Source organism: Panthera leo, chromosome C1 (assembly GCF_018350215.1).
Source record: "Panthera leo isolate Ple1 chromosome C1, P.leo_Ple1_pat1.1, whole genome shotgun sequence".
Lineage (NCBI taxonomy): Eukaryota > Metazoa > Chordata > Mammalia > Carnivora > Felidae > Panthera > Panthera leo.
The window spans coordinates 17435511-17456621 of record NC_056686.1 but is presented as its reverse complement, the minus strand read 5'-3'; the positions used below and the strand labels follow the sequence as shown (position 1 = coordinate 17456621).

Here is a 21111-nt window from a genome sequence, read left to right as displayed (position 1 = left end):
AACTTCAGGAAAAACCACCAGAAATCCTGCTGAGCGTATTATTGCATTTGAGCCTGTTTCCGTCCGAGAGGTCTGTATTATTTTCTTTTTTTAAAAGTTTTTTTTTGTTTGTTTGTTTATTTACTTATTTTGAGAGAGAGAGAACGTGCATGCACATGATCTGGGGAGGGGCACAGAGCGAGGGAGAGACAGAGAATCCCAAGCAGGCTCTGCAGCGCCTAAGAGGAGCCTGAGGTGGGGCCCCGACTCACCAACCTTGAGGTCATGATCTGGGCCGAAATCAAGAGCCCAGCACTTAACCAACTGAGCCACCCAGGCAACCCCGTCCATATTATTTTCGTACCCACTCAACAGATGAGCAGAGGCCCAGAGGTCAGGGACTCACTTGGCGCATACTGGGGATAGGATCCATCCCTGACTTGTGGGTGGTAGTCAAGACCGACAAACCCCCATCATGTGAAACTACAACATCTGAACTCTGTGGCTCTCGGACTGCCGCCTACTTACAAATCACCAGAGACTGGTATGAATTCACAGACTCTTGGGTCCTAACCGTAGAGATTCTGATTCAGCAGGTGCAAAGCAGCGTCTGGGGACCCGCCTGGTTAACCAGCACCCCAGGTGATTCGCATGCAGGTGATGGAGAAACAAGAACCTCATCGTGCGCTGCACACATGGCGTGATTGCAGGCAGCAGCGTGGCCCTGGACCCTGAAGCGGCCGGTTTCTGGCCATCAGTTAGGGCTCTGGCTGCAGCTGGGAGCTGGGCCGGGGCTGGGGGAGGCAGAGGGTGGTAATAAAGAAACAACAGGAAGCTCAGCTTTTATTAGCGCTGGGTAGTCGCAGCTGCAGGTGAGTAATCTGATTTCTGCGGCGTCCTGTTTTCTCCGCTGCCTGGCGGTTCCTCGACACCCACTCACCTGCCACCAGCCACGGGAGAAAGGGCGGGCGGGAGGATGGGCGTGGGGCGCCACCCGCCCGGGTCCCCTCGCCCGCGCCCACGCGGGCACAGCCGCCGCGCCGCGGCCACCGGGGCGCACCTGGCGCGCTGCGCTGCGGGAAGCGGGGCTCCGCGCGGGGCGGCGCGCGCGGAGGTGGCGCGCACGCGCACTCGCGGGCCCGGCGCCCCCCGCGCCCCGCGGAGTTTGGCTGCGGGGCCGCGGGCGTGGTGCCCTCTCCCGGCTCGGCCGGGCTGGTGAGACCGGGAAAGAGGTGTGAACGGTATACACTCCAAAGCGCTGGGCCAATGGGGCGGGGGGGGGGGGGGGGGGGGGGGGGGGGGGTGCTCAGGAAGACCTAAGAGAGGCAAGGCTCTCAACCAGTGCGTGCCTCAGTTTCCTCCTTTGTAAAATGAGAACGATTAACTCTTCCTCGTGAGCCCGTTAATGCTAGCGAAGTGCCCCGAACGCTCGTGCACAGTAAGGGCAGGCGCTGTCACGGTGGTCATGGTGGCTGCTATTAGCCCGGCCCGGAAGCCGCGTTGTCCCTTCTCATCCAGGTACGCTGGCCTTCTGTGCCTGGCAGCCCCCATCTGGGAAATGCGGAGGGTGGGGAGGGCTTGGATCAGAAAAGTCTGAGGGGCTGAGAGAGTCAGGGGCTTTCCCAAGACCGGGGTTTGGTTGCATTCCTACCTGATGCGAGTTTTCCACTTGTGATGTGGGGTTGATAACACCTTCCCTGACAATCCATAGAGATAGATGCAAGGACCAAACGAGGAACCCAGAAACGCTTTGTCAGCTATGCAGTGCTGTCCACGTGCAGAGAACCGAAATTATGATTCTTTTTTTTCCAGGTGCCTCTTTGTCCTCAAGGGTCAAGGATTAGTCAAGAACCGAACTAGATTTAGCCGGTGAGTTTCCGAGCCCCATGAGAAGGACCACTTGGCATTCACTTTCTCTGGAGAAGCCCACCACATCCGGCCTCGTTGGCATAAGGGTGGAGAGATCGATCCTACCCTCAGGGGGGTTCACCGTCCAGTTAGCCAAGAGGCAACGGTGTGGTGGGAGCACTGAGGGGTTGGGGAGTGCACTCCCTAGGGGTAGGGTAGGAGGATACAGGGAGGAGGACTTCTTTGAGGAATGGTTGGAGTTCAGGTGGGGAGAAGCAGACACACATTCCGGGCAGAGACAGTTCTAGCAGAAGAGTCTGGGGACAAGAAAGTATGTAGTGTGTTCAGGGAAAGGGCATGAAATGTGTCTGAGATGCAGGGTGGGAAGAGAGGGGTGCGGGAGGGAGGAAACAGGGCAGGGCTTTCAGTGCCACCATAGGGAGTGTGACTTCTCCTGAGGTTGATGGGGAACCCTGCAGGGTTCAAAGCAGGGGAGCGATGTCATCAGGTGTGGGTTCTAGAGAGATCGCTGTGGCAGTAGGTAGAGAGGACAGATAAAAGGAAGGAAAAAGAGAGGACTGATTGAAGTTGTCGCAGTGAGTTGAAGGTGGTCTAAACGAAGGCAATGGCAAGGGAGCAGGAGAGGGGGACAGATGGGAGAGAGCTTTCTGAAACAGAACAGCAATACTTACAGTAGAACAGTTTGGGGGAGAGAAGGTAAGGACAACTGAATTTTCTGGCTCTGGAACCTGAGGTAGACAGTGACAGCATTAACTGGGATGGGGGACCCAGGAAAGGAGCAGGGTGAGGTCACCTTCAGGGTACCTGTCAGACATCCATTTCTTCAAGAGCTCTCTGTACTAGGCCCCTGGATGTGGGAGTAGATAAGGCCCAACCTCATCCACAGGAGGCTAGAGGGAGAGAGAAGAGAGAATATTGTATTAGGAAGCTTCGGTTGTAAGTGACAGAAACTCAGTTCAAACCAGGCTAAGGGGGGAAAAATTGAAAAGGAAAAGGAGAGATTGAGAATTTAGTGGCTCCTTTACCTTGGAGTTACAAGGGCATGTCAACTTCAGGCATTGCTGGATCCAGGGTTCCTAATAGGGTGGAGAGGAAGGTTCTACCCTCAGGGGGCTCCTTGTGTTATCTCCCCTCCACCCCATCAGTCAGTTCTGTTTGTTTCCGCCTGTCTTTAAGAATGGGCCTCTTTCTAGCCCACGGCAGACGGGCCCTCTCCAGTCCCAGGAAGGATGCTCACATGTCCACACACTGTCAGCTCACACTTCAGAAGGAAAGGCCAGTGGCCTACTGGCTGTGTGGACCGACAGTCCCAGGAAGGGCTCTGATTGACCCAGTGGGCATCACCCGCCCAGCCCCCGCCCAGTCACTGTACCAAGGAGAATGTGGCACTGTGGTTGGCCTCCTTGCCCTTCCCAGCTTGTAGGGCCCTGTGATGGACATCCCGCCGGCCCCCATGGACAGGAAATGAGAAGGACTGGGGATACGCCAGATGGGCACGACGAACTACATCCCTGCCTCCGTTCAGCCCGAGGCTTGAGGGCAGAACCCTGGGGAACACCGATGTTGAACAGAACTTGGGAAGGAGACTGAGGAGTATGAGAGGGGTTCTGGGTCTTCAAGGCAGGAGAGAAGTTCTGCAAGGAAGGAACGGGCAGAGGCAAGTTCTGGAAGGGGTGACAGGCTCCTACTGTTCTGGGCTCCACCCACCCAAGCGGAAAGGCCCTCCCCCCCCATTCAGCCAATACAGGTGCTACCCCCTGCCCCCAGCAGAGCCTATTTCCCTATTTGGGAAATGAGGATTCCAACAGAACACTCCCCCAGCCGTGGCTGAGGGGCATGAGTGAGCTGGCGCTGAGAAATGCTTACCTTGGTGCCTGGCACCTGGTAAGGGCTCAATAAATGGAAGCCACGTAAGGTGCTGGTGGAAGATACGGCGGTAATAATGGCACGCAGATTCCTGCTGTCCTGGGAGGGCGGAAAGTACGCTGATAAATTCAGCATCACTGAGATACCGTTCATTCAGTCAGTCAGTCTTTAATGGAACACCTGCTGTATACCGGTCCCTATGCCAGACACAGCAGATGGCAAGAAGGCTAGAACGCAAGAGTCTGAGGTAGTGTGGGACAGACACAGCTAATAGTTAGGGTGTAAGGTCATAAGCACCATAGGGACTGGGCTGTGGGAGCCCAGAGAAACTCGGTCCTGTGGAGGCACGAGGGCAGCGCCCCAAGAAGGCAGAATTTGACCTGGGTCTGAAGGATGCTGGTGAAGGACGGAAACAGCTGACATTTCACGAGTGCTCATAGTGGGTCGGGTACTAGGCCGGGTATCTATTTCCACGCATGAGGTAGGGGGCATTGTCCCTGTTACGTGGATGGGGGCGGGGGGCCCAGGCTTGCTCAGAGTCACTTGCTTGTAAGTGGGGGCACCGGGCCTGGCCCAGGGGCCTGACCCCACTGGATGGAGGAGAGAGGAGAGATAGGGGGTCAGGCAGAGGGGAGAAAGTGTGACCCAACCGTCCAGGAGGGAGAGAGGGAGCCAGGATTCCCGCACAGGGAACGTCACGCCTCTGAGAGTGTGGGGCAGGGACAGTAGAACAAACATGAGGTGGGAGCCGTGACCTCCAGCAAGTGTGGCGCCCCCTGGAACCTACCTCTCCTTATTTATAAAATGGGGACAAGGAAGTCTGTTATCTTCATCCCCATTTTACAGATGAGGAAACTGATTGTTAGATCGAGACCGTCTGGCTGCAGGGCCCACATGCTAAGCCACAACACCGTGGTTCTGTTGGAGCCGATGAGCTGTGAGAGTTCACTGCAAACCCTCCTCTCTGCCTCAAGGGTAGTCATGAAGAGCACCCCAAGGGAAGTGGGGAGCCTCCACAGGAAGAGCCCTCAGAGGACCCCAGAAGACAGTCCTGTGCTCTTATGCAGAAATCCGATCTCTTAAGGCCCTTAGAGACTATTTCATTCATGCATTGGGGGGATGACGCATGTAACTTACAAATAGGGAAACAGCCCAGAAAGAGGGAAGTGACTGGTCCAAGGCCACACAACGAGCTGGTCGCGGAGAGCCATCTAGAACGCAGGTTGCCCGACACCTGGTCCTGTGCTCTTTCTCCATTCCAAAGTCCTCTCGTCACAAATGACCTCTCCTCTGCCTACAGGGCGGCAATCTCTCCCAGTGCCGAACACCTAGTGCGGACCAGGCACTTCATCTGCCTGTCTCTGGTCTTCCAGACTACCCTGTGAAGTATTATCCACGGCAGCCAGGAGACCTAGAAGTACGCACAGATAAGACCTGGTTTACTGATAGCACATTACAAAGCGTACCAAGTAATCGTGCATCCAGACTCTCCCGCCCTATAAATCATACAATCCCATTTCACAGAAGAGAGAACTGAGGTTCAGAGATGGGAAAAGTCTGCCTCAGGGGCTCCCGGCTAGGAAGCAACAGGGTGAGGACTAGTGTGCAGGCACTTCTGACTCCAAAGCCAGGGTGTCTTGTCCCCGCCCCAATCTGCTGTCAGGTAAAAGATGGCAGGACTTGCCGAGGGAGCTGAAGGGTGACGGCTAGAGGGGCTGATCCCCAATGATGAGCGAGGTAACAGTTCTCACAGTGGCTAAACAAAGAGCCCTTGCAGTCCGGCTGCCTGGGTTCGAGTCTTGTCCTGTCCCTTCTTAGATCTGTGCCCTCAGGCAAGGCACTGGTCCTCCCTGAGCCTCAGTTTCCTCGTCTGTAAAATGGGGATGGTAATAATGTTGCCCACCTCGCTGTGTTGTTGGAGGGTTAAATTAGAAGCGTGTGGCACACAGCAAGCACAGTGAAAGTCTTGCCTCTTATTTGCTGGCACCTTGTATGACATTTGGTAGAGGCCTCCTGTCTCGTCTACTATTAATACTGCCTTTATAGCACTGCGTGTTCCGGAGCCTGGCCACCTGGGCTCCGCCACTTGCTAGCTGTGTGGTCTAGAGCTTAGAGGGAGACTGAAGGTCAGGCTCATGAAGTTTAAGCCTTGGGTCGCTCCCTTGCGAGGCCTTGTGCATCATTTTGTATTCATAATTTCCTATTATTTTTCTTACCGGGGTTCCCCAGTGTGGTATACGCTCTACTCACATCCTGCAAAATGTGGATCCGCCCCTGTGTGCGCAACACGCTCGGCCTCTCCGGTGCCTCAGTTTTCTCATCTGTTAAGTGGAAAGAGTGTTACGGTGCTGATGAAGTGAATGAATATGTTTAGGACGCTTGACAAGTGCCTGGCACGTCGTTAAGTCCCCGATAGCTGTCGGCTTCGCAAGCAAATCTCCAGCTAGTGAATATGCTAAATGCTAGTAAATGTGCTTCGTGGTTTACATTGGTCATGTTATTTAATTATGCTTAATTGTCACAACAACCCCTCCCATTTTACAGGTGAGAAAACAGAGGCTCGGAGAGGTGAGGTCACAGAGCTTGGAAGCCACACGGGTCTGATGCCAGGGCCATGCCCCTTAACTATTGCCCTGATACCTCCCTGTTTATGAGGGGTGCCTGGCAGCTGAACCTGAAGGACTCGGGTCACACCGCAGCCAGGCACTGCCTGCCAGGTCACTTGCAGGGAATCCACGAGGCCCCTGCCGGGGAAGAGCTCCCCGTCCCCCCCAAGTCCAGCTTGGCCCCCCTGGCTCTGCCACACCTAGTGCCCTCGTCCCTCCTGCCCCCTAGAGCTTCCTCTTGAGCCCCTGTCACCAGAGGCCCTGGCCCAGGTGGGGCGGGGGCCAACGGGTGACAATGACCGATTTAGAAAGTAAAGTTGCTTCTCAAACAAATAAGAAAGAAGAGGAAAGAAAGAAATGGCCTGCCCGCTTCCTGCCCCACTCTCTCTCCCAGCACCTGGGGCCCAGCTGTGAGCTTTTCACTGCTTGTTTGTTCATCCTGCTCGAGGAGCCTCTTCTTAAAGCTCCAGGCCCCCTCCACGGGGGCGGCGGGATGACTGTGGAGCCCATGGAAATAAGCACCCTCCATGATTGTTGTATTGTCGCCCGTCTAGAGTATTGTTTTGGACAACAATACCAATAATCATAACAATCTGGGTTTCCTGCAGTTGGCAGAGGGGGGGTTACGGGCTTCGACTTGGGTGTGGCCGTCCTGGCTGCGATTTCTGAGGTGTGAAGGCCTGCGCAGGTCATTAGCTCTCTCTGGGCCTCAGTTTCCTTGCCTGCAAAGTGGGAATGGGGGCATGGTGAGCGCCGGAAGAGGCAAGCAAGAGCGTGTACCACGCAGGGCACGGCCGCTGCTCAGTCGGTTACCAAAGCCAGGGTCACCCAAGAGCACGACTTTAAGAGCCTCCCCAGACGGGGTGGGAAAACTCGGTGAACTAGGAGGGGGTGATAACGCCTGTTGTGTTCTAGCCTCCGTTGTCAGGGCTTTATGTACAACAACTCACTTCATCCTCACCACGCCGCGTGCGTGCATACTGCCACCCCTGTGTTACAGATGAGATGAAGACACCCAAGAGTGATTTGCCCAAGGTCAGTGCATCCGGCAGGTGCAGAGCCAGGCCGAACCCAGCCTGTCCCGCTCCAAAACCGGCGCTCTTCTTAGGGGCATACGCTGCCCCGGGGGCAGGTCTGGCTGCATAGGGTCTGCTTTGCTGCGTCGCCGTGGACAATCCCTTTCCTTCTCAGCCTCAGTTGTTGCTCTGCAAGCTGAACAGCCCACGGTACCTGCCTCCAGACAGCATACAGCCCGCAGGGAAAGTCATGGTCAGATTTAGTGACCGTGTAGAGAAAGACAACGAATGAACATATCAGGGGCTCTGGAAGCCACGGCTGCCGCTGCCGTGATTATTATTAGTTTTAGAGTCACAGGCGAGAGTCAGCCTAGAGGATGCTGAGGGCCCTGCCCAGCTCTGCAAATCTAAATCCTGTGGTTGCAGCTGGGGAGTGACTCTAGGAGGCACCTGGTGAGAGGTGGCTCTACCCGTTGGGGCTAAAATAATCCCTGAGGCTGCCACCATGCAATCTGCCACTCACCTGCTCTAATTAATGGCAAACTCACCAACCCTGCCTCTCTGCCTCACTCCCATCCCCCACGAGCTGTGTGGCCCTGGAGAAATCACTCGACCTCTCTGAGACAGGAAAAGGACATGACCCTGCAGAATTTTGATGGATTAGAGATAATGCAGACAGAGTACTCAGCACAGTGCCTGATGTGTAGTTGAGAAGAGGTGATGAGAACCTGAGTTTGGGGGCCGACCCGCGTTCCATTCCCGGCTACACCATTTCCTATTGTGTACCCTCGGGCAAGTTCCTTGCACTCTCTGAGCCTGGAAAATGGGTTAGCACAGCACCCGGCACACAGTAGTTGTTTACCTAACGATTGTGGTTGGTGGTGACCGTGTCTTGCCCTCTATAAAGATGTCCAGAGGCCCTCAAAGATCCCAGGGGTATAATGTTCTCCACAGTGCTGCGTTTCTCTGTTTGCCCCTTTAGAACTCCCCTCTGCCCTTCTCCATCCTGTTCTGTGCCCTGGCAGGTGAACTCTGGGGTGCCATCAATGGCCTCTTTTGCCTTCTGGTTCTGGTTGGGTGGGGCAGGAAGGCAGAGGGCAGGTGGAGAATGGGGCATAGTGATTCCCCCAGCCCCTTGCTACAGGGTCGCACGGGTTGGCTGTGTCCCTCACCCAAAGGCTCTGGCTCCTGGTAGGCGACCCCGTGCATACATCTCTGGCCCTGAGTCCGGGTCGCTTCTCCCTCTTCACCCTTCAGGCCATGGGTGGTAACGGCCCCCCACTGTGGCCAGCCCTGGGATACTGCACCATCCCTCCCGGTCTCCCTGAATCCTGCCTGCGACTTTGGTAATAGTCTCTTGATTAAACCCTCTTCAAACTTCTCAACTTGAGTGTACCGTCTGTTTCCTGCCAAGGCCCTGCTCATGGTTTTAGTGTGACCTGTATCCTGTTGTATTCGTCAAGGACTCCAGGTAGAATAGCAAAACTTCACCCTGCTTTCACATGTACATACGTATCCACTTGAGTAACTTTGGCTGAGTATTTGCTGTGTGCCAGGCCCCGTACAGGCAACCGGGAGCAGAGATAACCGAGCTAGATCTCCTGACCCCAAGGAGTTCATGGACTAGATGGGGAGACAGACGCCTAAACAGACAACCACAATATTTGCTAAGAAGCTGTTATAGAAGCGTGTTCAAACCCTGAGGCAAGAGAAACCCTCAAACTCTGAGGGAGGCTGGGAAGGCTGCATAGCAGAGGGACCTCCTCAAAGGTAAAAAAAATTCTTAATAACATTTTATCTAACCCAATATTTCAAGGTATTATCAATATATAATATCACTTAAAAGTGATACAAAAGTCCTTAAGAATTTTAACATTTTTTCCCCTAAGTCTTAAACAGTCCAGTGCGTGTTTTACAAGCACGGCACGTCTCCGCTCGGCCGGTCCCCGTTTCAGGTGCTCAGGAGCCACAGGGGGCTGTTTCCCCCCACTGTACAGATGAGGAAGCAGAGACTCAGGAGTTAAGTCACTTGTCCGAGGTCCCACTCCCCGATGGGGGCATGATGTGAACCCACGTCTCCGTAGCTCCAAAGCCTGTCTCTTCCCGCTGCCCTGTTCCGTCTCTGGGCCAACCCCTGCTCCCCAGAGTGAAGACCTGGCCGAGGGCTAAAAAGTTAAAACTTCACCTGAGGTGAACTTCACCTCTGACCCCAAATCCTGTAATGTTTCTACATCGGTTGAGTCCATGGGACAGAGTGGGGGAGGGTAACCCACCAAACTGGGTTCTGACCCCTGTTGGGTCTAGGGTCCCTGGGAGGGCGTGAAGATAGGCTGGCAGGAGAGAACTGGGGACGACTGGGGAGTTGTAAGAGTCTCTTGCCGGGGGAGCTGTTAATGGCTGGAAGGCACGGCCTGCGTTGGACGGGAGGTCTGCAGAGGTAACAGACTAGGCTCACCAGACGGTAGCCAGCAGGTCAACTCGGCGTCTTCGCCTCCACCACACTCAGCGGTTCCTCCCTAGGCAAAATGCCGTATCATCCAGAAACACCCACTCCTGTGTATGTAGGGTCACAGTGAATAAGTCACTGTCATTTTCACACCGATGCGGGGGAAATTTCGATGGGATGATAAAGGTAAGGCCTTCTTCTTCTTTTTTTTTTTAATATTTATTTATTTTTGAGAGACAGAGACAGAGCATGAGTCGGGGAGAGGCAGAGAGAGAGGGAGACACAGAATCCGAAGCAGGCTCCAGGCTCCGAGCTGTCAGCACAGGGCCCGACGCGGGACTCGAACCCACGAACTGTGAGATCATGACCTGAGCCCAAGTCAGATGCTTAACCGACTGAGCCACCCGGGCAGCCCGGTAAGGCCTTGTGATGGGCAGCTTATCCAGGCTCTCGTGTGGAGAGGGTCCTGGGAGGATTCTTAGACCCACGTCCGTGCTTTGGAGGAGAAACCAGAGCCATGGAACGTTGGCTGCGAGTAGGGGAGGTCCCTGGCAAGCCCGGGGTGTGTGTGATGCTAAAAACCATGATCAGTAGCTGAGTATTCAACACCCACCAATTCACTTTCATCAGCTGTCCACCTGCCGGTAGAATCATCATCCAACCATCCATCCGTCCACTGTCCACTCCTCCAGCATCCATCTCCCAATTCCCTCATTCCCCCCTCTCCCCATTCACTCATTTCCCTCCAGTCCTGTCCCCCCGCCCCCCCCATCCCTCACCACTGACTCTGCACCTGGTCCTGTGCTGGATGCTCAGTGTGCAACGAGTAAGACTGCGATCTTCCTTCAAACCCAGGGAGGCAGGCAGACGCTTCGTCTACGCGAGGGAGGTGAATGTGGTGGTGGAGGGTTCTAGGAGGTCTGAGATTTCAGATCTGGAAGACCTAGACAGGCATCAGAGTTAGTCCCGCGATGCTAAGTCTGGGAAACCGAGGTCTAGAGAGGAGAAAAGACATGCCAAGTCACAGAGTCATGGGGGGGCGGGGGTGAGCTCAGGTCTCACTCCCATTTCCCCGTTCTTTCCGCCAGACTCTAGGCCCCACTTCCCCATCCATACTCAGCAACACTGGAAGCCAGACGCTCTCAACCCCTTAGTGCCTGGCACGGCCCTGGGCCTGGGGAAGGGGACCTTCCCTGTTGCCACGGCACGCCTGCGCTGTCCCCACGGACAATCAGATTGGTAGAGCTTTCTCGTGCTCTTCCCATCGTCCCACGGAAAACCCACCACAGTTCCGGAGGACTGGCATCACCACCCCTTTTTACGGGAAAGGGGGCTCGGAGGGGGGAAGGGGCCTGCCTGGAGTCACACAGCTCGAGTGCAGCGGAGCCAGCATCCTGAGTCACCATTCTGAACCCGATCTGAGACACCAGGCGGCACCTCACGTAGCCTTGGATGTTCTGGCCCCAGGCCGATGTTGTGCCATTGAAGTCAGGGGCTGCTGACAGGTAGGTTCGGCAGGGACGGGAACGTTGGGGGAAGGACCCTGAAAAGGAAACCCCGGAGATTGTTTTCACCTGGAAGGGCTCCGCCCCGCCCAGCAATGGAAAATGTGTGTCAGAGGAAGCCGCTGGCTGGGGATGGGGTAGGTGTGCGTGGGTGAGCATTTGGAGGGGCACAACGGGGGAGGGGCAGGATGTGCTGGGGTTGGTGGGCAAGGTCGGGGTGCCGGAGCGGGGCGCGGGCTCTGCCCTCTGCCCACTGCCTTTTTCTCTCTGGTTCTCGCTTTCTTTCTCATGCTCTCAGAACTAACAATACAACTTTCACTTCCAGACAGATGGGCCGACTGTCCTATGAAAGCTGTCCCCACGCCCTACCTCCCAGATCCCCTTGGCCAGTTCGCTCTGCTCGGTAGTTACCGCAGCAAGCATTTATTGCGCTCCTGCTGCATGCTCAGATGCAGGGATGCAGGATGGCCTCTTCCCTGCCCAGAGAAGTGCACAACCTGGTGAGGACAGAAATATGACGAGACAGGTACAATACGTGGGTGACACAATCCCCTGGGGGGGGGGGCGCGGTGGGCAGAGAGGCCTTCTGGGAGACAGCACACCAAGCATGAGGGAGGTAATATGACTGCTCCTCTGTGTGCCAGATCAAAAGACTAAGCCCTTTCAAGGTGCCTTTCCATTCTCTGAAATAGGAACGGCTAGTATTCCCGTTTTACACGTGAGAAAGTTGAGGCGTTGAGACAAAAAGTTGCCCAAGGTGCCACTGCCGGACGCTGGGCTGGGCGGTGGGGGAGCCGGGATTCAAAACCAGGCGCTCTGCTCTTAACCGCTCTACCGAAGACAGGGAAGGGGGAACAGGTGGTGGCGGCGGCGGGGGTGGGGGGGGGGTAATAAGAGGAAGGGCCCGAGGAAATGCTGATAGCAGAGGGCAAAGGGCAGAGATGAGAGGCTGGGAGCATGTGGGGCCCAGGCAAGGAGTCCCTCCAAGCGTTGCCCGGGGCACTGGGGAGCTGTGGACACGTTTTGAACAAAGGAGTGGCACGGGCGTGTCTGTTCTAGAAAGGCCCCCGCCTTTCAAGTGGTGATCAGTGGGGGCAGTGGCCGAAGTTAAATGTGATTGATTTCAGTGTGTTATTCGTTTCCTAGGGCCATTGTGACAAGGTACCGCAAAGCCGGGGTTAAGACAACGCGGACTTATTCACTCTCTGTTCTGGAGGTTCGAGGATTGAAATCGAGGTACCATCAGGGTCACCTTGTCGAAGACTCTGGGTAGAAACCTTCCTTGCCTCCACTAGCTTCTGGTGGCCATGAGTCTGTGGCATTCCGTGGTGGTCAGCTCTATCACTCCCATCTCTGCCTCTGTCAACAACAGTGTTCCCCTTGTGTGGTTCTCTCCTCTTCTTAGGAGGACACCGGTCAGATTGCACTAAGGGCCAACCCCGCTCCAATACGACCTCATCTTAAGTAATTACATCTGCAGCAACCTTCTTCCCAAATAAGGTCACATTCTGGGGTGCTGAGAGTCGAGGCTTCAACATAACTTTTGTGGGGACGTAACCCAGCCTATAACAGATGTCCTTAAAGTGCTTGTCATATAGATAAATGTCAAATCTGGGGGAAAAAAAAATCCTATGCACATCTCACGTCACAGTTTGAGATTTAGGAAATCTGGCCTCGGCATGTCTGTCCCCCACACTAATACTTTGCCCTAGTGAGTACTAAATAAATGTTTGGGAAATACTTGACTTGTGGTCCCCTAAGGCTCCCAGGTCTTTCCTTAACAAGTTAGAGAAATAGAATAAAAGTCCCCAGAGAACAAAGTCAAGCTGCCCTCTGTCCTGGATTCCTGGCAGGCAGCAGCCCCACTGACCTGGGCACCCCCTTCCCTGCCTGCCTGGGCACCAGCTTGGGGAAATAGCCAGTCATGAGAAGGATGGAAAGGAGAGGCCTCAGCTCCCTTCCTCTCCGGATTAAGCAGACTCACTGTTCTCAGTCCTCTCCCTTGCCTCCCTATCCAAACAGGCTCAGACTACTCCATTCAGACAAGTATCCCTGCATTACTCTTGCTTCCCTGGCCCGGTTCAGGCCTTTCCCTTTACCACTGGGACTATTGTCCCCAGTCTTCGAACTGATTTCTCTGCTGCCAGCACCAATCGGGTCATCCTAAATATGAATCTGATGACTTCTCTCACTGCTCTAAAACCTTCAGTGGCTCCCTATTGCTCTCAGAACAAAGTCCAGATGATTCCCTAGCTTACCATTTCAGACTTTGGACATGTTGGTCCCCAGGTAGCTATCCAGGCTCGTTCCTCACTATCTCCCTACATGTGCACTATCCTACAGGCAGGGGAGGTTCCAGAATTTCCATCTAAAAGAGACGGGGGGGGGAGGGTCGCATTCTGGTTGGCAGGGGACACCATGGAGGCTTGTCTTTATAAGCAGGAACGCCGGAGCATGACGGTGCTTTCCTGTTTTCGGCATCTGCTCCTTGGGGTACACGGTCCCCTCTACAGGGAATCATCTCCCTACATCCCAGTTTTTCAACATGTGACTCAAAGGACCTCTTCACCCTGATCACATAACCAAAAGGACTTCTCCCCGATCTGCATACAGGGTGTTTTGGTAGAACTTCATTATGAAGTTTATTCCAGTGCACCTTGTCCTGGCCACAGGTTGCACCTCCCTCCCCTTAGAGCTAGGTTCTAGCCCCAGGCCTGGGCTGAACAGAAGGAAGGGCCGGTGAGAAAAATGCCAGGGTAGAGACCTGGCTGCTGAAACACTTTGTCAGTGTTTGGCTGCATGACTCTAGGCCAGTCACCTTCCTTCCCGGGGTCCTTCTCAGGTCCTTCTCTGTAGGGTGGGGGATGGGGGGAGGCATTCAAGGAGGGTGAAAGCATGAGCTAAGTTTCCCCCTCCACCCCAGGTCTGACCAGACCTCGGTTCTATGAACAGAAGCTTTTGGGGGTCCTTTATTTTGTATTAATTTACATATATTTGCATATGTGCTGTAAGAGGCACTGACTACATTTCATTCATAGAAAGAACTGATGTCATCTAATTGATGTCCAGGGACGGAAAAAAAAACCCCACTGGCTCATGGTTCTATCCAAATCTTACCAGTCAGAGGTCTTTAGTGATTAACCCTCCCACACCCTCCTTTTTCAGAGGAGTAACTGAGGCTCAGAAAGGGAAAGTGACGAGGCAAACGACACACAGTGAGTGTCAGGCTTCCTCCAGGCTTCCCAGAGTCCTCTGCCAGGGGATTGCCCCAGGCACCGGGTTCCTCTCTCCATGCAGGGTGCAGGGTCGAGGGGTGTGAGGGGAGGCTAGGTTTTCTCTGTAGGCCCTTCTCTGCACCCCAGAATAACAAAGCCTGCTAGCTTAACAGCCTCCGCAACCACCACAGGAAACCAAATTGTAGTAGAAAGTCAGATGGGAGTGGAAAATCTTCTCAGAGATGTGAGATCGTTGCTTTCACCTGTTCTAAAAATAACTCGGTTTATTAGAGATTGATAGATGACAAGATAACCCACAAGTTATTCCGCTGAGGCGGGGGAGAGGAGAGAGTTCCACCTGTTTGAACAAAAGGGGAGTTTGGGGGGTGCTGTGGGGGATTGGCGAGATGGCTGGACCCTTGGAACTCAGTGTTCAGTGAAAGTTAGTTAGGGGGGTGGGCAGGTGCCCCTCGGAACACCAGGGCCAGGACGGAGGACACTGCCTTCAAGGATCCTAGTCCAAGGAGCAGGGAGACAGATAACAAAAGTTGACAAATAAAATAATTGCAAACCGGGAAAAGTGCTCCAAGAGAAACAAACAGTACAGAGATGAGGAGGAACGGGCGAGACTGAAATGGTCAGGGAGACCTCTGGAAGGAGGGGGCCCTGAAGCTGGGACTGGACAGTGAGCAGGAATGAGCACAGCAAAGAATGGGGGGAAGGGCATCTCCAGGAGAGAGACCAGCATGTGCAAAGGCCCAGAGGTAGAAAGGAGCTTGGCGGATCTGGAAGCTGGAAGACCAGTGCTGGGCAGAGAGGGAAGGGGTGTGGACTTGTAGGAGGGGCTGGGAAGAGGGCAGGGCCAGGCCTGTGCTGGCTTGGGGGGCTTCTTAGGTTCATGGATTTGATTCCAGGTCAGTGGGAAGCTACTAAAGCGAAGTTTTCAGCAGTGGCATCAGGAGATGTGGTTTGCCTTTTAAGAAGCTTGTACTTGGGGCACCTGGTTGGCTCAGTCGGTAGAGCACGCAACTCTTGATCTTGGGGCTGTGAGTTCGAGCCCCACATTGGGCGCAGAGATTACTTGAAAAAAGAAGGAAGCTTGCTCTTGCCTGTTGTGGGGAATAATGAGGGGAGGCTCAAGCAGCAAGGAGACCGGCCACGCAGTGGAAATGGCATCCCATGGCTGTCCCGGTGGCCTGGACTAAGATGGGGAGAGAACTCAAGGGACTCAAAGTGGGTTTTGGAAATCCATTTCACGGGAGCTACAGATGGGTTGGGCTGGAGGTGGGGTAGAGGGGAGAGAGAGAGAAGGCACTAGGAGGGCCACCCAGGCATCTGGCCTGAGCACCTGGTGGGTGGTAGTGTCACTTCCTGGGGTGGGGAAACGCGCAGGCGGGAAGGGCAGGTGTGGGACTCCGGTTTGGGGGGTGTGAGGTTTGAAAAGCCTGGCGATCACCAAGAGAATCTGCCAGAAGGCAGCTCCAGAGGCCCTAGAGGCCTCGGGTCCTTCCACTGTTAATGAAGTCTTATCGGTGAGCTCCAGGGGACCAGGGGCCAGCTCTGCTTGGTTTTATAGCATCAGCACCTAGGAAGGTGCCTTGCACATAGTAGGTGCTCCACAAAAAGTTGGTGGATGCGGGAAGCTGGATCATCAGCTAAAAGCAGCCTCCCAGGCATGGTGGGTGCTTCGTAAATATTGAAGGGATTCTCGGACCCCTCTTTTCTCACCCCTGCAGCCAGCCAGTCGATGATTCCTGCAGCTTTGCCTTTCTCAGTGTTTCTCAAGCCAATCCCCTACTCCATTCCTACCACCGCTGCCCTAGTCCAGACCCTCAGCTTTTAGCTACATTTACTGCGAGCTGTGAGCACCTACTATGCGCCGGGCGCTGTGCTAGGCCCTTTAGGAGTATTTTTCGTACTTAACACCCCCAAGGCGCAGGAAACCTTTCCTCCCTTTCACTACCCACAGCAGCACTGCAACAGCCTCCTGTGTGATCTCCCCGTCTTCAGGCTCCACCCTTCCAATCCATCTGCCATACCTCAACCAGGGCGGTTTGCAAAACTCAACATCTGCTCTGTCCCTCCGCTGCTTACAACCCTCTGCTTGTCTACAGCATCGTGACCCGACAGCTTAGCGTGGCTGACAGGACCCGAGTTCCATCCCTGCCTCATCTGCCACTGTGCCTCCGGCTGAATCTTCCCTTCCCTTGCAGGTCCCTGGAGCATCCAGTGCTGCTTCTCACCCCCGATGCGTCCTCTCCTGGCGGGGGCGGGAGGAGGTTCCTATTGCTACTTTGTTCACACTCATCATTTAAGGCTCAGCTCTTCTTCCCGTCTTCCTCAGCTCCGCTGCTGGCTAGGCTGCAGGTCCCTCAGGCCACCTTCTCCCCACTCTGTGTTGACTTCGGCAGCACCACTAATAAGGACTCTTTTTAATATGATAATTTGTCTCTTTAAACAAAATTTTTTTAATGTTTATTTATTTTCGACAGAGAGAGAGACAGAGCATGAGCGGGGGTGGGGCAGAGACAGAGGGAGACACAGAATCGGAAGCAGGCTCCAGGCTCCGAGCTGTCAGCAGAGAGCCGGATGCGGGGCTCGAACTCACAGCCCGCGAGATCATGACCTGAGCCCAAGTCCGACGCTCAGCCGACTGAGGCCACCCAGACACCCCGATAGTTTGTCATTTAATTAACGTATGGGATTATTTCCCACTCGATAGGTCTCGTGGTTCCTGAGTCACAACTGAACAACGATCCCTGGGCAGCATTTCCCCATAGGGCAAGAGCAGTGGTCAGTGAGTCTACTCTTCTCCTGAGTTGGCTGTGATCTGAAATGAGTCGCTATCTCCAGAGACTATATAGGTGTCAGTAGAACAGGGCTGAGGGGTCTCCATCCCTTGCAAACCCTGGACTGTACCGAGGGGAAGAAGGCTCCGGGAGTTTATTCTCATGCAATGCCTTCTGATCCCGGTCCTCCCTCTGTCTTGGGGCTCAACGGGTTCCTCGAGTTTTCTTGTTCCCACCCAGGCAGAGGGGGAGCTGATGTCCAGTTGAGGGTTCTCCCTCCGCTAGGCAGGGGTCTACACCCGTATGGCCAGCGCGTGACCGGCCCAGCCAGCCCCTCCGGCAGCGTGGTGCAGACCCCACTAGGCAGTGGCCTAGCCCCTGGGAGCGAGAGCTGACCGCTGCCACGTTTCCACATGTCGCTGCCTGGTGGGACCGCATGGCTGCCGCTCTCCTTGTGATGCTCCTGACCCTGTGGTTCAGGACCTGCTTCAGCTTCATGCACGTGGCAGCTTTGGCTGGACCGATGGTGTGTGGTCCCACACTGCTGCAGGACAGACAGACAGAGCCAGCCAAGGAGAACCATGCCCACTCAGCATCGGCTTCCTTCAGCCTCAGCAACCAGCATTCCAGCTCCGGGACCAGACTCCTGTCGTTCTGGGTGAAATGCAGATCCTATAATAATGATAATAATAATAATAATAATAATAATAATAATAATAATAACTTTTATTTATTGAGGCATATCATATAACATATACTATACTGAATGCTTTACAAATATCAAATAATTTGGGGCACCTGGGTGGCTCAGTCCATTAAGTCTCCGACTTTGGCTCAGGGCATGATCTCGCGGTTCGTGAGTTCGAGCCCCACGTCAGGCTCTGTGCTGACAGCTCAGAGCCTGGAGCCTGCTTCGGATTCTGTGTCTCCCTCTCTCTCTGCCCCTCCCTTGTTTGCGCTCTGTCCCCCTCCCCTTAAAAATAAATAAACATTAAAAATTTTTTAAAAAAAACAAGCATCAAATAATTTAATCCTGACCACAGTCTTATGAAGCGGGTAATTACTGGCCCCCATTTTGCACATTTAGGAAATTGGGGCACAGAGAGGTTAAGTGACTTGCCTACAGCTGCACACAGCGGGTAAATGACAGCACTGGGACATAGACCCAAGCAGGCTGGCATGCTCAACAGCTTTAACCGGTCACGTGACACGTGTCTGCTCGCCTGTCTCCCTTGAGAACAAGAACTGAGTCTTGCTCTTCAACACTGGCACAGCGGCTGGCACACAGTAGGTGCTCCATCAAGCCCCCCCCCCCCTTAACAGGAGCCGGTTTGCAACAGGAGCCCTACGTAGGGTAAGAGAGCCTGGGGCGGGGCGGGTGGAGGGGTAGAAAATGTGTTTCATTTTAATGGCTTTTTGCAACCATCTATTCTACAAGATCACGTTCATTTTCACAACACTGCTGGGCATGGATTATTAGACCCACCCGTCAGATGAGGAAACTGAGGCCCGAAGAGGCTGAGAAATTTGTCTGAGTCAGCTAGCTAAGAGTTGGTGGAGGTAGAAACCCAGGCCTCCTGACTCCAAGTCCAGTGCTCATTCTGCGCATCAGAAAATCGGGGTCGGGGAAGATGTTGCTGAACCTGAACCCTGTCCAAGGGGCATGGAGGCCCTGCCGAGTCCGGGGTCATTAATCACTCTGTCTCCCAGCATGAGGGAGCCTTTGGGGACCGAGGCTTTTTTCCCTTCCTCTCAGCCCTCAGGGTCTAACACCTCTTCAGGGCAGGAAACTCTTCCTTGTCACAAAGCTCTGGCCCTCCCTCCCCCAAGTTCCCTCTAGTCCCAGGCCACTCCCCTCCCTGTCCCCCTCGAGGGTCCTGGTAAAAGCATCCGCTTGTCAGTGTAAATCTGCAGGGTTCAGACCAGCAGCTGGAGACGGATGGGCAGGAAGCAGGAACAATGGACGAAAGAGCCTCTGTGCCCAGGTGGGTGGGGGAGGGAGAGGCAGGAAGCAGCAGCCTCTCTCCTCTGGAGGCCTGGAGCCTGGCTGGCCGGAGGCCTGGGCTGCCAGAACCTGCGGGGTTTATTTGGATTCCCCAAGGATCCAAGCCGGGAGCCCTTCGCAAACATCAGACCAGCTCATCTCCGTGGGGTGCCCGGTCCAGGATGTGTGTGACAAGAATGTCCCTTTCATGCGTCTCTGTTTGTCCCTGGGGACTAGCACAGGGCTGGCTGCACAGTAGGGCAGGGGCTTGTCTGTTGCATGAAGAAATTAATCTGGCATTAACAATAAAGAATTGCAGGGTTTTCTTCTTTTAAAGTAACCTCTGTGTCCCACGTGGTGCTCGAACTTACAACCCTGCGATCAAGAGTCTGACTGAGCCAGCCCCTGATTTTCTTTTTTAAAAATATTTTTAAAACATCCACAATTTCCTCTTTCCCCTTCAAAATTTTTGCACAGACTGTTCTTTCTGCCTGGCATGCTCTTCCCTCCGCTTTTTGCAAGGTCAGCACCTTTTTAGCCTCCAGGTGCAGCTCAGATAAAGCTCTCCCATGAAGCTTTGAGGGCCCACTTTGACCCACACCCCTTGGTAAGGTAACCCCCACTCCCTGGCCCCAATAACTCAGCACCCTGTTGATTTCCTAGGTGGCACTTATCTTAATACGGCATCTTCTCACTTACTATGTATCCTTTTTTTTTTTTTTTTAATTATTCCCTGTCTCTCCCACCAGAACGTAAGTTCCCAAAGAACTCATTCATTGTTGCATCCCCAAGGGGCAGGCACTTAGCGATGCTCCATAAATCGTTGTTAAATAGATCAAGAGATGACCAACCGAGTCCTGTAACGATGTCATTCACACCCTGTGCTCTGCAATCTGCTTCCTTGACAGAACAAAAGGAGTCTCCAGCAGCAGAGGATTGTAAACCTCCAGCCCCGAGTGAGCGGCTAGTTCCCGGGTCAATAATTGTGATGATCACAGATCACGTTAGGACTTCGCTTCCCCTGCAATGATTTTTTGAGTTTCGTCAAAATCTGGGTGTGCACAGAGGGGAGGGAATGGGGGGGGAGGCTGTATGTGGGAATGTCCACTGTTTGTCCAGCACACCACAGTGGACGCTGGGGTGGACAGGGCTGGTTCCATCAAACCTATCCATTTCAAAGATGGGAAAACAGAAGCTCAGAAATGCCGCGGTCACCCACACACATCAATCCAGAGTTTTACCAGCGGAGTTCAATAGACCTGCAGATTCATGGAGCCCAAAGACTTAGTCATTCAAATATGTATTGAGCACCTATTATGTGTCTGACACTGTGCTAGAAGCTGGGGCATCACAACAACTAAAGGCTCAGAGACTCGGGGCGCCTGGGTGGCTCAGTTGGTTAAGCGTCTGACTTCGGCTCAGGTCATGATCTCATGGTCTGTGAGTTCAAGCCCTGCGTCAGGCTCTGTGCTGTCAGGGCAGAGCCTGCCTCAAATCATCTGTCCCTTCTCTCTCTGCCTCTCTCCCTTCTCTCTCTGTCTCAAAAATAAATAAGCTTTGGGGCGCCTGGGTGGTTCAGTCGGTTGAGCGTCCGACTTCAGCTCAGGTCATGATCTCGCAGCTCGTGAGTTCGAGCCCCGCATCGGGCTGTGTGCTGACAGCTCAGAGCCTGGAGCCTGTTTCAGATTCGTCTCCCTCTCTCTCTGTCCCAACCCACTCGCATTCTGTCAGTGTGTCTCTCAAAAATAAATAAACATTAAAAACAAAATTAAAAATAAATAAATAAATAAGCTTAAAAAAAAAAAAAAAAAGGCTCAGAGACTCAAAGCAGTTATG

At 54.0% G+C, this 21111-nt stretch overlaps 2 long non-coding RNA genes across 2 annotated transcripts; both read left to right on the top strand.

The window, feature by feature from the left end:
- The first annotated feature begins 807 nt into the window (after positions 1 to 807).
- On the top strand, positions 808 to 9947 carry LOC122228114. The gene is made up of 3 exons (XR_006206427.1): positions 808 to 851; positions 1792 to 1848; positions 5015 to 9947. It is a non-coding gene; the product is annotated as an uncharacterized LOC122228114 (long non-coding RNA).
- Positions 9948 to 10555: 608 nt separating this feature from the next.
- Positions 10556 to 20673, top strand: LOC122227980. Its single transcript, XR_006206335.1, has 3 exons — positions 10556 to 11813; positions 12434 to 12523; positions 20184 to 20673. It is a non-coding gene; the product is annotated as an uncharacterized LOC122227980 (long non-coding RNA).
- The last annotated feature ends 438 nt before the right edge of the window (positions 20674 to 21111 follow it).